This window comes from Pseudopipra pipra, chromosome 11 (assembly GCF_036250125.1).
Source record: "Pseudopipra pipra isolate bDixPip1 chromosome 11, bDixPip1.hap1, whole genome shotgun sequence".
Taxonomy (NCBI): domain Eukaryota; kingdom Metazoa; phylum Chordata; class Aves; order Passeriformes; family Pipridae; genus Pseudopipra; species Pseudopipra pipra.
The window spans coordinates 12,131,811-12,143,246 of record NC_087559.1 but is presented as its reverse complement, the minus strand read 5'-3'; positions in this window follow the sequence as shown (position 1 = coordinate 12,143,246).

Here is an 11,436-nt window from a genome sequence, read left to right as displayed (position 1 = left end):
ATGTTTGGAAAACACTGGATGCATCTTCCTCCTGCAAGCCATAGCTCACACATCCTCCTTACTGGGACTGCAGATGTGTAGGATAGTCTTCATCCCTCCTCTCCCATCTCATTTTTCTAATGACTCATTTATGGCAGTGCAACAGGGGCTTTCCAGTTTTTCAAAGCAGAATACTCCTGAAGTACAAAGGCAGTCTGGAGAAACCCTCCCTAAGCATGTGTTTGTTATGATAAAAGCCCTTATTTCAAAGAAAGGACCTGGGCACCCAAAGGGCAGGTTTTGAGCACCCTGACTCAGCCAATGAGCAGTGTGGTTTCCCAGTACCCTTCAGGATGAAAGGCTTTCAGAGAACAATTCATAGATGCTTTTGGAAGTTATGGAATGCTGTAAATTAGCTAAGACAAGACATGCAAAAAGTCTATTCCATCATGAAGTCTCTGTTATGGAGTCTTTTTTCTGAGTTGTATTTTAGTGCAACTGCTGATGATAACTCACTATAAAGCCCTAGTAAATTTGCTGAGTGGCATATTTTATTTTACATAGGAACCATGTAGCCATATGCTCAACTCCACTTCGTTCTTGCATAAGTAAAGTTAGGCACGTACTTGGCATCTCCAGACTCTGGGTCTGAATTCAGACATGACAAAATACAAATGTGCCTGTAACTGCACAAATGGGTAAGTGGCTGCTGGAAAAAAAGGAAGGTGGACATCAAACAGATTATATAGCAAATGCTGAGAGATAACCTGGTGAATTTTTTCATACAAAGAAAAAGAAAAAAAAGTCACAGCTTACTGGGACATTTTAATACATAGAACAAAGTTTAAGAAGGGGTGAACTTCAAAAGAGCAACTCTAATGTTTTTCTGGCAGAGATGAGTGACCATTATTTGGGGCAAGTTGTGAAACACACAGACTGGAAAGATGTGGATCACAGCATGAATGGGCTTCAAGTTAATGGTGGTTTTCAGGTTGTAATAGAGATTCACTTAACCACTATTTGGTAGGGATATAATGGGATCACCTCAAATTGCAATGATTAACTGCTTGATTATTTCCAAAGCACCTAAAGACAAATTATTTTTTTGCTCCAGGTCTTCATTTTCTGTAATGAAGTTAGAATGATCAGATTGCTTCTGCTTCAAAATACTGTTTCCATTGCTAAAACTCAAAGTATTTGTTCAGGATATAATAAAGTTAGTTTAGTTCTTGCTTCAACACCATGAACTTGCATAGAGTCGAAAAAAAAGGATGAATTTTATCATACCTGCTTGGGACCAACAACTACTCTATCTCTCTCTGATGCACTCATAAATACTATTTTTACCTATACGTGTGCATACATTACATAAACATATGTATACACACAAGTATAACATCTCCTTCAAGCCCAAACCAAGTAGGTGACTATTTATGAATTCTAATAGTTTCTGCTTGTAAAGTTTTCCCATAAAATCCAACAATACATTTCAGAATAAGAAAAAATAGGAGAGACAAAAGAGAGAGAAAAAAACCAGCACTGCTGAATGTATATGGAGCCTGGACTACTTCATTTCTGTGTGTTGAAACTAATTTGTTGCATTATGTTTCTATCTCTTGCATGTCCACATTGCCACAAGGTCTTATTTTTACAAAACAGACCCATCATTCTTTCCCACAGGATGAAAACACGGTTAAATACTTGCTGTAAAAAAACCATTATGTGATGTGCTAGCCAAATGATACACTAATACTCCGACGTAAGTGCTTTTTTGGCAACTACTCAAAGGAGCAAAAATTACATCGTTTTCAACCCCAGTGATGATAAGATTACACAAAAGAAAGCAAAATATACAAAACGGGTTGATGATAAATATTGTACAATAAATGGAGAATAAGCCGGTTTTCTTGCTGTCACACTCTTTGCAGTTTTCTGCAATTTTTCCATCACTTGAGGCAGCCCCACCAATTATTTCCATCGTATTGGGTGTCCCCTGAAAAAAACCTGACAAAAATAAGGATTTGAAAGATTCCTTTTCAGGAACTTCCTCCACCAACTATTTCCTCCTTTTCAAATGGGGCTTTCAGAGAGGAAGTGGTGGCCAGCAGTAACATTCCCCATGGGAGGGACCCATCTTCCCTTCACATGTGGAGAAGCGAGAATATCCTCTTATGAGGCAGAGCAGGAAAAGAAATCATCCTTTCATCGGCAGTGTGTTCTGACCGGATAGGTGTCTGGTGCTGTGTCCATGATGGTACCTTCTGAGGAGTCATTTCCAATTGGCTTCAAGCCCCACATTGCAGAAGGACAATCAACAGCCCATTGGTTTATCCTCTACCCTACTTATTTCAGCTGGAAACAAATCAAGACATTAACAACCAAATCAAAAAAAAAAGGCAACACTGAATCTTCACTCAGATCCTCCACTGCAGCGGAAAGATTTTCTTACATCCTCAGTGAGGTGCTCAAATATTTCTCCTTGTTGCTGGCAGGCACAGGGTTGGTGGAAATGTTTCTTGCAGCCTTTCACCTTTTTTTCCCAGTTTGCAAACCTAATTTCCTGCCTTCTGCATATTTCTTTGCTCCTTATTAGTGCTTAGTAGGTGGAAGGAACCATCCCAAAGTCCAGGGCTGCACAGGAGCTGTTCGCTTCAAGTCTTTTTTGTCGTATTTAGGTACATAAATCACAGCTGAGCTCTCTAAGTAATTTTTAAGCAGAGGGGAAAAATAAGGGAGCACAGTTAGGATGAGGCGTGGACTCAGTGAATGGTGAATGGGACAATCAGCAGCAAAGAAGGCATCACCTCCCTTATTATTCTCGATGTTCATCGATTGTATTCGATGCAGTGTGTTCACTTATATCTCCAAATGTCCAGTGTCCAACAGGAGTGGCAGCCGATGGACCAAGCAGCTGCTCTGACTCCAGCACCACAGCCTCTGATTGCATGCACCCCCAGACAGCATCCAGGTCACTGGGGAGCCCTGAACCCCCGCTGCTGTCCCAGGCTGCAGGGACGCAGCCACGCAGCCGCCACATGTGGCTGAGAGCTGAGGCTGCCCCGGGGAGCCAGACGAAAAGCAGGCACTCGCTGGCGGCCCGGCAGCAATATCCCTTGTGCACAGATGTTTAGGAGAGCAGGCTCAGGGGGGGCACAGAGCAGGGCAACATCCCGGAGGTGTGATACCACTATGAACGTTTGCAAACACCATTTAGCGGAAGTCAGATGCCTATTTATTGCTTTCAAAGGGAGACGAGATCGGCTGTTAGTGCTTGCAGGATCAAATGGGTAAATTAGAGGCAGAAAAGATCGCCATTCAGGCTAATGGGATTTACACTCTCAAATCAAGTTATGTGGATGCATTATAGGGAGTTCACGTTGAGGGGAGCCAATTACCCCATTAGCACTAATAGGAATTGCACTGAGGCATCATGTGAGAAGACACATGCAAAAAGATCGCAGCTTTCCCTCACTTATTCAGGTTTGTTTTGCTGAAACAACGCAATAACTGATGGATCTCTCTCCCCTCAACATAGGCCAGGGTTTAGATGTTCAGTGTTGGCCACATCCAGCCTCTTCATTCACAAAGCTGGGAAGAACCTTCTTCCCAAAGAGCTGTCACGAGGAGGGCTCACCTCTCCTATACCTGTTGCCGCCTCTTTTAGTAGGGAACAAGGACATAAACTCAGGTAGGCCTTCTGCTGCTGAGAAAGCTGCATCCAGGGATGTGCCATTTATCTGTGGTTCCTTCTGACTCTCTGAAGCTGCTTGCTGGCTTTGTCTCCAGTCGCTGCTGTTTATCACCATCTCTTCCCTGGCAAGTGCCCAGTGGACACATTTATTCCCTCTGCTGTGCATGGAGGCATCTTAAACAGATACCTGTAACCCTAATGACAGTTCTGTAAAGAAGAAAAGGCAGCAAAATTAAATGCGAGTGGCACATTACCACACTTGTTTTAAATTGATATTTAATTAAAAAGTTAATTATTAATTAAGTTTATCAATTGCACATCAGTTGTTCAATAGAAAAGGGCTCATTCATTTAATTATCTGCGTGCAACCGATAGTATATGCTTTTTAGCCAGGCAAGGTTATCTCTACATCTGTTCTAATTTAGATCAGTTTAGCTTCTAATCTATCAAGAGTGCTTCCTTTTGCGAGCTTTTGATTTGATCTATAAATGTTTACTCACAGAACTGTTAGGTTTTAGAAGCTGATCAAATAAAGGGAAGAGCTGCTCAGTGTTGCATTGCGCTCACCAAAGGGCTGCGGTGGAGCTTTCTTGCAAAGAGCTGCTCGGGGTTTGCTCTAACAATGCGCCTGCTGTAAAAGTTTCAAAAAAGATAAACATCCACCCCGAAAGTATGTTAATAGCCCAAACAATGGGGAATCTTCAAAGGGCAAGAGAGGCCTGAGAGCAGAATAGAGCGACAGACGCCACCACCACTGCCGGGGGAACCTCCTCGCTGCGGAGAGGACCGCGGGGCACAGGCCATGGCGAGGGCTGTGCAGAGGTTCCAGCTCCAGCCCAGGCTGCCAGGGAAACACCGGTGTTCCTAAGAGTCCCCGTGATCAAAGAATCAGCCTAGGGCTCCTGCTTTCCTTTCTCCCTGCAATGATTCCTAGGTGCAAATCAACAGCTATTTATAGAGCCATATAGTAAACCATGCAATAAACTCCTCCAGCACTTGGATAGTATACTAGAGAAAGATACCCCATGGAAGCTGTGACTCCAATAGTGTATTCTAATAAACTATCTTGTATTTATTTTAATTGAAAATCACAGTCATGTTCAGTTTCTAATAAAAGTACCATTCAGGGCATATATTAAAAATGCTAAAGGGTCCCAGTATGTTAGTACGTTATTGGGGACCAGACCTGCCTGTGCTGAGGATGCTGAACATCAGTAAAGTTAATAAGGAACTGAAGGTACCCCGACCTCTGAGCATTGTAGGAAGTGATAGATAGGTGCTGTGTAGCTCATCAGAAACAGCCACCAGTTCAAGCCTCTGGGGTTCAGCTCTTGTATGTCCCTAAATGATTCTCATATCCATGGCAGGATAGATGGCTTTTCACAGGCAACCACCATGGCACAGTTCCTGCCCCAGGAGTTCAACACAAATCGTGCATGCGTGACAAAAAATGCAGCAGACCACAGAGGGTAAGGCGAGGAAAACGTGAGAGAAAAAGATGCTACAGAACAGAGGGCTGATGGGCTGCCTTGAGGGGGCAATGCTGAAACAGATGTGCCTTTTCAGGGCTTAGTTAATCAAGAAAAGGAAATGTATCACAACAAGTGAATAGCTGTAGCACACAGGTTCGTATAATTCAGGTGAATAACCAGAGTCTGCAGCTTGTATTTGATCTGAAGACAAGCCCAGGGCTGTCTCCCATCTCCTGAATGAAAAGCACTAAGGGGAGAGGGCTTTTAAAAGGAAGGTAATTTACAATGCAGTATTGCCGGGGGTGGTGGTGGTGGTGTGTTTGTACAACTGGAAAGACGATAAAAGAAATCTCCATGAATAGTAACTGTATGTTTATAGATGGGTGCCTCTTTGCCAACACCGCATGCAATGTGCATTCATCTTCACCAGATATTGAAGTGGCAGGACTTTTTCAAGCAACAGTGTTTACAGAAAATGACTGTTTTGAAGCTTTACACACCAGAATTTGAGGAAACTTAAAATTTACATTTACAAACATCATTAGTCACCCTATCTGATAAATCAGAACAGAGGAATCTGGTTTAACTACTATAGATGCACAGCAAACACCAGTCAGTTTCTCCAGAGATTTGCTAACATCGGTTAAAATAAGAAATTTAGCACACATCTGCTCACAGATACTCTGAAAAAAAGCCAAATATATCAAAGCACTGATTTGTGAGGAACTATTTACACCTCTTTCTTGACTGAAGGACAAAACTGGAAAGTTTCCTTTCTGTTGTATCACCCCATTCAACCTAGCACTGAGCCATGGAATGCTCCTTTCCCTTCAGTGATAGGACTAAGGTGAAGATAAAGAACTTCTACATTGTCATAGGTTATCAATGAAAATTCCATATAAGCAAGCAGCTCTGAGAGATGGGGAGTAAATAAATCCGGTTTGTTTGTTCTTTAAGGTGCCACTGTACAATGAGATGACTCACAATGATAAAGTGAGAGTGTTTTTTTGACTGGAGCTTTTCTACAGCTGGGGGACACCAGAGAGCCCTTTGCCTCCCCTTGACCCATCCTCTGCTGTATGATAAGGAGTGAATTAACACTGCAACTGTTTCCTAATAGGGATGCTAATTAAGTCTGTCATTCCCATTCGACCAGCTACTCTCACAAAGCCTGCAAGAATTTTGTGAATCTGAGCTCTTTAGGCTTTGTGGCCAGTTGAGTTTGAAGTCACCTGGGGAGGGATTGAGAGATGCAGGCCAAACGTAGGACCTCACACCATTTGTCTTTGAATTTTTGAGTTGAAAAAACCACCTTGGATAATATAAACAAGTTCTGCACCTATTGAGCAGTAGACTTTTAGGATAAGACTATTTCATCATAAGTTACAAAAAACCAATGAACACCTTCCCTCCATCCCCAGCAGAGGCAGAAATTAGTTTAAAAGAACTGGGTTCCTCTAAACCCATGGCCCAAGAGGGTCAACACTTGCCTCAGTGTTAACTCTGTGTTTCTGCCTCAAAGGGTGAACCTCTCTAGCTGTCAGCAAGGAGTAAGCAAGCCATCAATCAAGGAAGAGCTAGGTCTTCACACAACACTTTGATTAAACCTTTGGTTTCAAAGCTGAATCTCCTGTGCCCTTCTGTAATTCTGGGCTCCACAGGCAAACAAACGCAGAAATGCTGCTGGGGAAAGCATGTTTGTGTGAGATTTCCAACGCAATTTTGCAGACTCAGATGTTAGGCAGTTTAGATAAGGGGATGATTAGAGGTCTAAGCCTAAGGTTTGAAATACCCAGACTTCCTGGAACCACTGGTGCAAATCCCACCAGGGCTGACTCAGCCCTCCACCTCCCGACAAAGATAAAATGAGCTCCATGCAGAAGTGTGACTTGGGAGTCTCCACTGGCTAAGACCCCACTGGGGCAGAGATAACCATGGTGTCCAGAGGACAGGAGGGAATTCCTCATGTAGCAGAGGCGTAACACCCTCAGTCTGCCCACACTGCAGCTCCTGGGAGTGCTTGCACTCCTCAACTCTGACAGAAGTGATTTATGAATCCTAAACTTTTCTATAATTTTGCTCCTGCATGTCTTGGTGTGCATGTCCAGCATGTTGCAGTGCTTCTGGCAAAACTATGGCCCTTCTTATCTTTCTGTTATGCTACATATTGACCCCTTCAGAGGAGCACCATATCAGCACAGTTCGTGACTCACTCAGAGAAAAGCCCTACAGAACCATATTACATTGCTTTTCTATCAATCAGTGCTGTGATCCAATAATTTTTATTTCAGAAAATAAATCAAACTCCCAAATCTCCAGTATGATCTTCACACAAATATTTGGTTTGCCAAGCACCACTACCCAAAAGTTATCAGCAACAACCTTTTAATAAACAATCTGAACTAACCGATTTATCCTTTCTTTTCCTTTCAGCTACTGGACAATTAGCCAACATGACACAAAATTCTAGCACACATTTCCTCTTTGAAGTTTTTAATAATATTCTCCTTTAATAATTCACAGAGTACTTGCAATTTATTCTTTTGTGCCGTGTTCTGAAAATTAAGTCATCTGATCAGGGACTCCTCAGGAAAAAAGATAAAGAAAACCACAGAACTTCTGTAACCATCAAACACAGCATCGATGACTGATTTCACAATGAAGCATATGATTTGAAATGCACTTTAGGAAAGTACTGAAACAGCAGAGCTAATTAAACCTTTGCTTTCCAGTAGCATTCAAGCCATTACTGCTCAAACATTCACAGGGCAGCAAAATCTGCACAGGACACACATACTTGAATACTCTAAAGTAAAACTGCACACATGGACATTGGTACAGAACCAGACCCACATTTTGTCATTCATCATCCTATACTGAGATCAACAGATTGACCAAATTGACCAAGCCAGGTAGCAGATACTCACTTCTATTACTCAGTCCAATGTAAAAACAGCAGTAAGAAAACTCTAATTCATCCTCTCTCTAGCTCCTGTTTTCACTGTGGCCAACTGGTCGATGACCCATCAGCACCTCAGCCCCCAAAATGTTCTCCAAGAGAGGCAAGAGATGATGTGCTCATTCATGGTTCTTTGAGCCGAAAGAAGCATCCCCAAGCTGCCATCCAGCCAGTCATACAAGTGAATTCAAACCAAACATCTAACTTCAGGGGAGGTGAAAATAAAGATCCTGTTTTCCTGGACTTCTTATTCCCATTATTGAATTATCTTGTGTCTTAAAAGTACAAATCTCATGTACCTGTTGTGATGGAAACATCTCCAGTGCCTGCAGCCAGAGTGGCTGCAAGAAAGTACCTTACCATTCTTTTCCTCTCTCTCAGATTCTTTGAGACTAGTCATACAGTTTCTGCATGTGCAAAAGCTTTTCTTTCAGATGAAATAGTGGTTTGATTGCCTCTCTTCCTCCTAATGTTTTATTTTCACAAAAAACCCAGAAACACAGTATCATTGAGACCTCTACCCTCCTGCCATCTTTCACTGAACCTTGCAGACAGGCTCCAGTGTTACTGGGGGAAGGAATGAGACCCATTTCTTTTAAGCCAAGGCTAAAAATTACTCCAGAAGCCACTCATGCACACAAGAAAAACTAAATAATTTAGTGGAATCCCTGTCTTTCCAAATAAGAATGTCCACCTTCTGTTTTTTAATACCATGCGGCCAGCATTTTCATTCTGCTTTGGTCTGGCTTAAATTGTCACCCCCTTGGGGTTACAAAGACAAAAGTCTTTGCCTTTCTATTTGCTTTTAAAATGTCCTGTGTGCCCAGCAGCTTCAAATATAAAATAATCTCTAGAGCTGCAAGGAGAAAATTCTCCACGAAGACAAGCCTGAATTTTGTAATAAAATTGTGTCTGTGTTGAGGTGTCCTAGAGCAGAAAAATTTCCTCGACAGGATTTCACTGACAAAAATACTTGCTTTTTGTCATTTCATGTTTGAATACACATGAAGACTGCATCTAAGCTTGGGTAAAGCATTCACATCAGAGCAGCTTTGTAAGTGAAATTCCCGCTCAAAGAACAGAAGGAGTGATTTTTCTTGACCCATCCCAATTTAGCAATAAAATTCAAATGTGGCAAACCAGACCATCCAGGCTTTTTATTTTTCCTTTCTTTCTTTTCTCCATCTCTCACCCCTCCCTTTTTTTCAAAGCAACAAACATTTTGTTGAATTGTTCTAAATAATGACAGCATTTGAAACCATTTCAGTCTGTTTAAGATCTCAAGGGAAAAATTTGGTGAATAAATGACTTGGGATAAATCAAATCATTCTGTTCTAATAACTGTGTCTCTCACTCTTCTTATCTCAATTGCTGTCCCTACTTCTGTGTGCTCCTGCACCTCCCCGGCCAACTCCTGAGCATCGCCCCTTGCTCTGAAGTCACTGCATTTGCCTCCAGCTCTGTAATGGTCCCCGTTCTACCTCCTCTCAGCAAGCTCTCAGGCTTTTCCTGTCTTGTCTTCTGTTGCAGTCCTTTATTCCATGCAGTCCCCAACCTCTGTCCACCAGCCCTTCATCACCAGCCTGCTGGGCATCTCTTCTCACTACCCTGTCCATGAAGTCTGCTGCATGTTGCACAGCTCTCTCTATTGAGGAACCCTGGCTCCTTTTCTCCCCTAAAATCAACTTCTCATGCAGGCACAACCATCTAGACAAGACTCTAGTACCTCTTTACATCTCATTGCAAAGCTAAGATAACATCCTCCACTTCTCCTCTCTTCCCCCCTGCACCCTCATCCCCTTCTCCCGAGCTGCTGTTCTCCACCACTTGACACAGCAGCTGTAAAACCAACATCCGTCCTTTTCAGTGGCCTTTGGGTATGGTTTGCATGGGAAACGCTTCCCGACACCGACCTGCCTCCCGTGCCGGGGGTGTGTGGCACAGTCAGGAGAGGTCAGTCGCTGGCTTGACCTCCTAAGCCCATCTGCCTCCACGCAAGTGAAGACACAAGCTCTAAACATCTATTATCTTTTCAGGACATTTGTTTCGGGAGCAAGTTGCGCTAAGCAAAGGTACGTCAATTGATAATAAACCTGCTCCACACTGTCATTTGTGGGTGATTTGAGGAAAAACAGACCATGTAATCAGGTCTAAGGGGTCCCTAATACCAGAGACGCTGGTGCTGTCAGCTATAGAAAATAATTAGAACGTTATCCCTGTGGCAAGGAGAATGTAAATACATCTAAAATACGACATAATGACATTCTCCTCTGTAAGCCAGGGGATCTGCTTCAAATAAAAGGGCCATTAACACAACAATTAAAGCCGAGGGGGCCGGTGAAGTAGGGAGCTGGCCTGGTGCAGGGCGAGGCGAGCGAGCGCCCAGCGTAAATCTTTCGCCATCCCAGCCAGGAATGTGACTATTAGCCCTCTCATGACCCGAGGGCTTCCCAATAATGCATCTGCTCTCTGTCAGGGCCAGGATTTCGTAACGTCCTCCAGTGCGAGCCCAGGGCTGACTCCACGGTGCGGCGCCAAAGAGGGAGTCGGCGGGAGCAGGGTGGCTCCGCGCTGGACCTTGGCCCCTGTTCAGCAAAGCACTTAACCGCAGGACGCAGGGACGCGTCTCCTCCCAGGGATGTTCGGGCACCCGGAGATGAGCGATGGGTGGGCTTTGCTCAATCACGGTCGTTCAGGTTTTCCCGGAGCAGGGCTGGACCTGTGATCATCTTCAGCAGCTCCTCTCTCCGTATCCCTCGTGGGGATGTGCCCATGGAGTGGGGAATGTCCCTGTTGTGAGACTGCAGCTCAGGGAACCTGTAAGGACCAAGACACAGAGAGTACAGAAATTAAGGCGTGTTTCAAAGGAAATAATGTCACTGCTTTCACTGTCCAGACAGCAAACACTCTGAACAGGCTTCAGATAATATTATCTATAAGCTCCACAGCAAACTTCCAGAAATGATGGACAAGTGCTTGGAGAGGCCAGCAGTTCCCACCTTTCATCCAGTCTGAAATAGGTGTTGATAAAGTCCCAAAAATATCACGAACTTTGATTCCAGACAAAATGCATCCAGCACGTCCCTGCAGGTTGCTGGCAAAGGAAAGATATCACTGAGCTGGCAAAATCGACTTCCACAATAACATCAGGCTCAAGCATGAGTTTTCCTAAAACTGACGAGTTAGGTCACAAATAAAGATTTTATTTGTTTCCTTGTAGAGATGAAAATCTCATCAGGTTCGAAAGACTTTTCTATTTTTCTCTCTCTTTCTGTTTTTTAGTTTGGAGACTTTTTGTGGTAAACGTAAAATTTGATATGTTCAGCGGAAGTTTG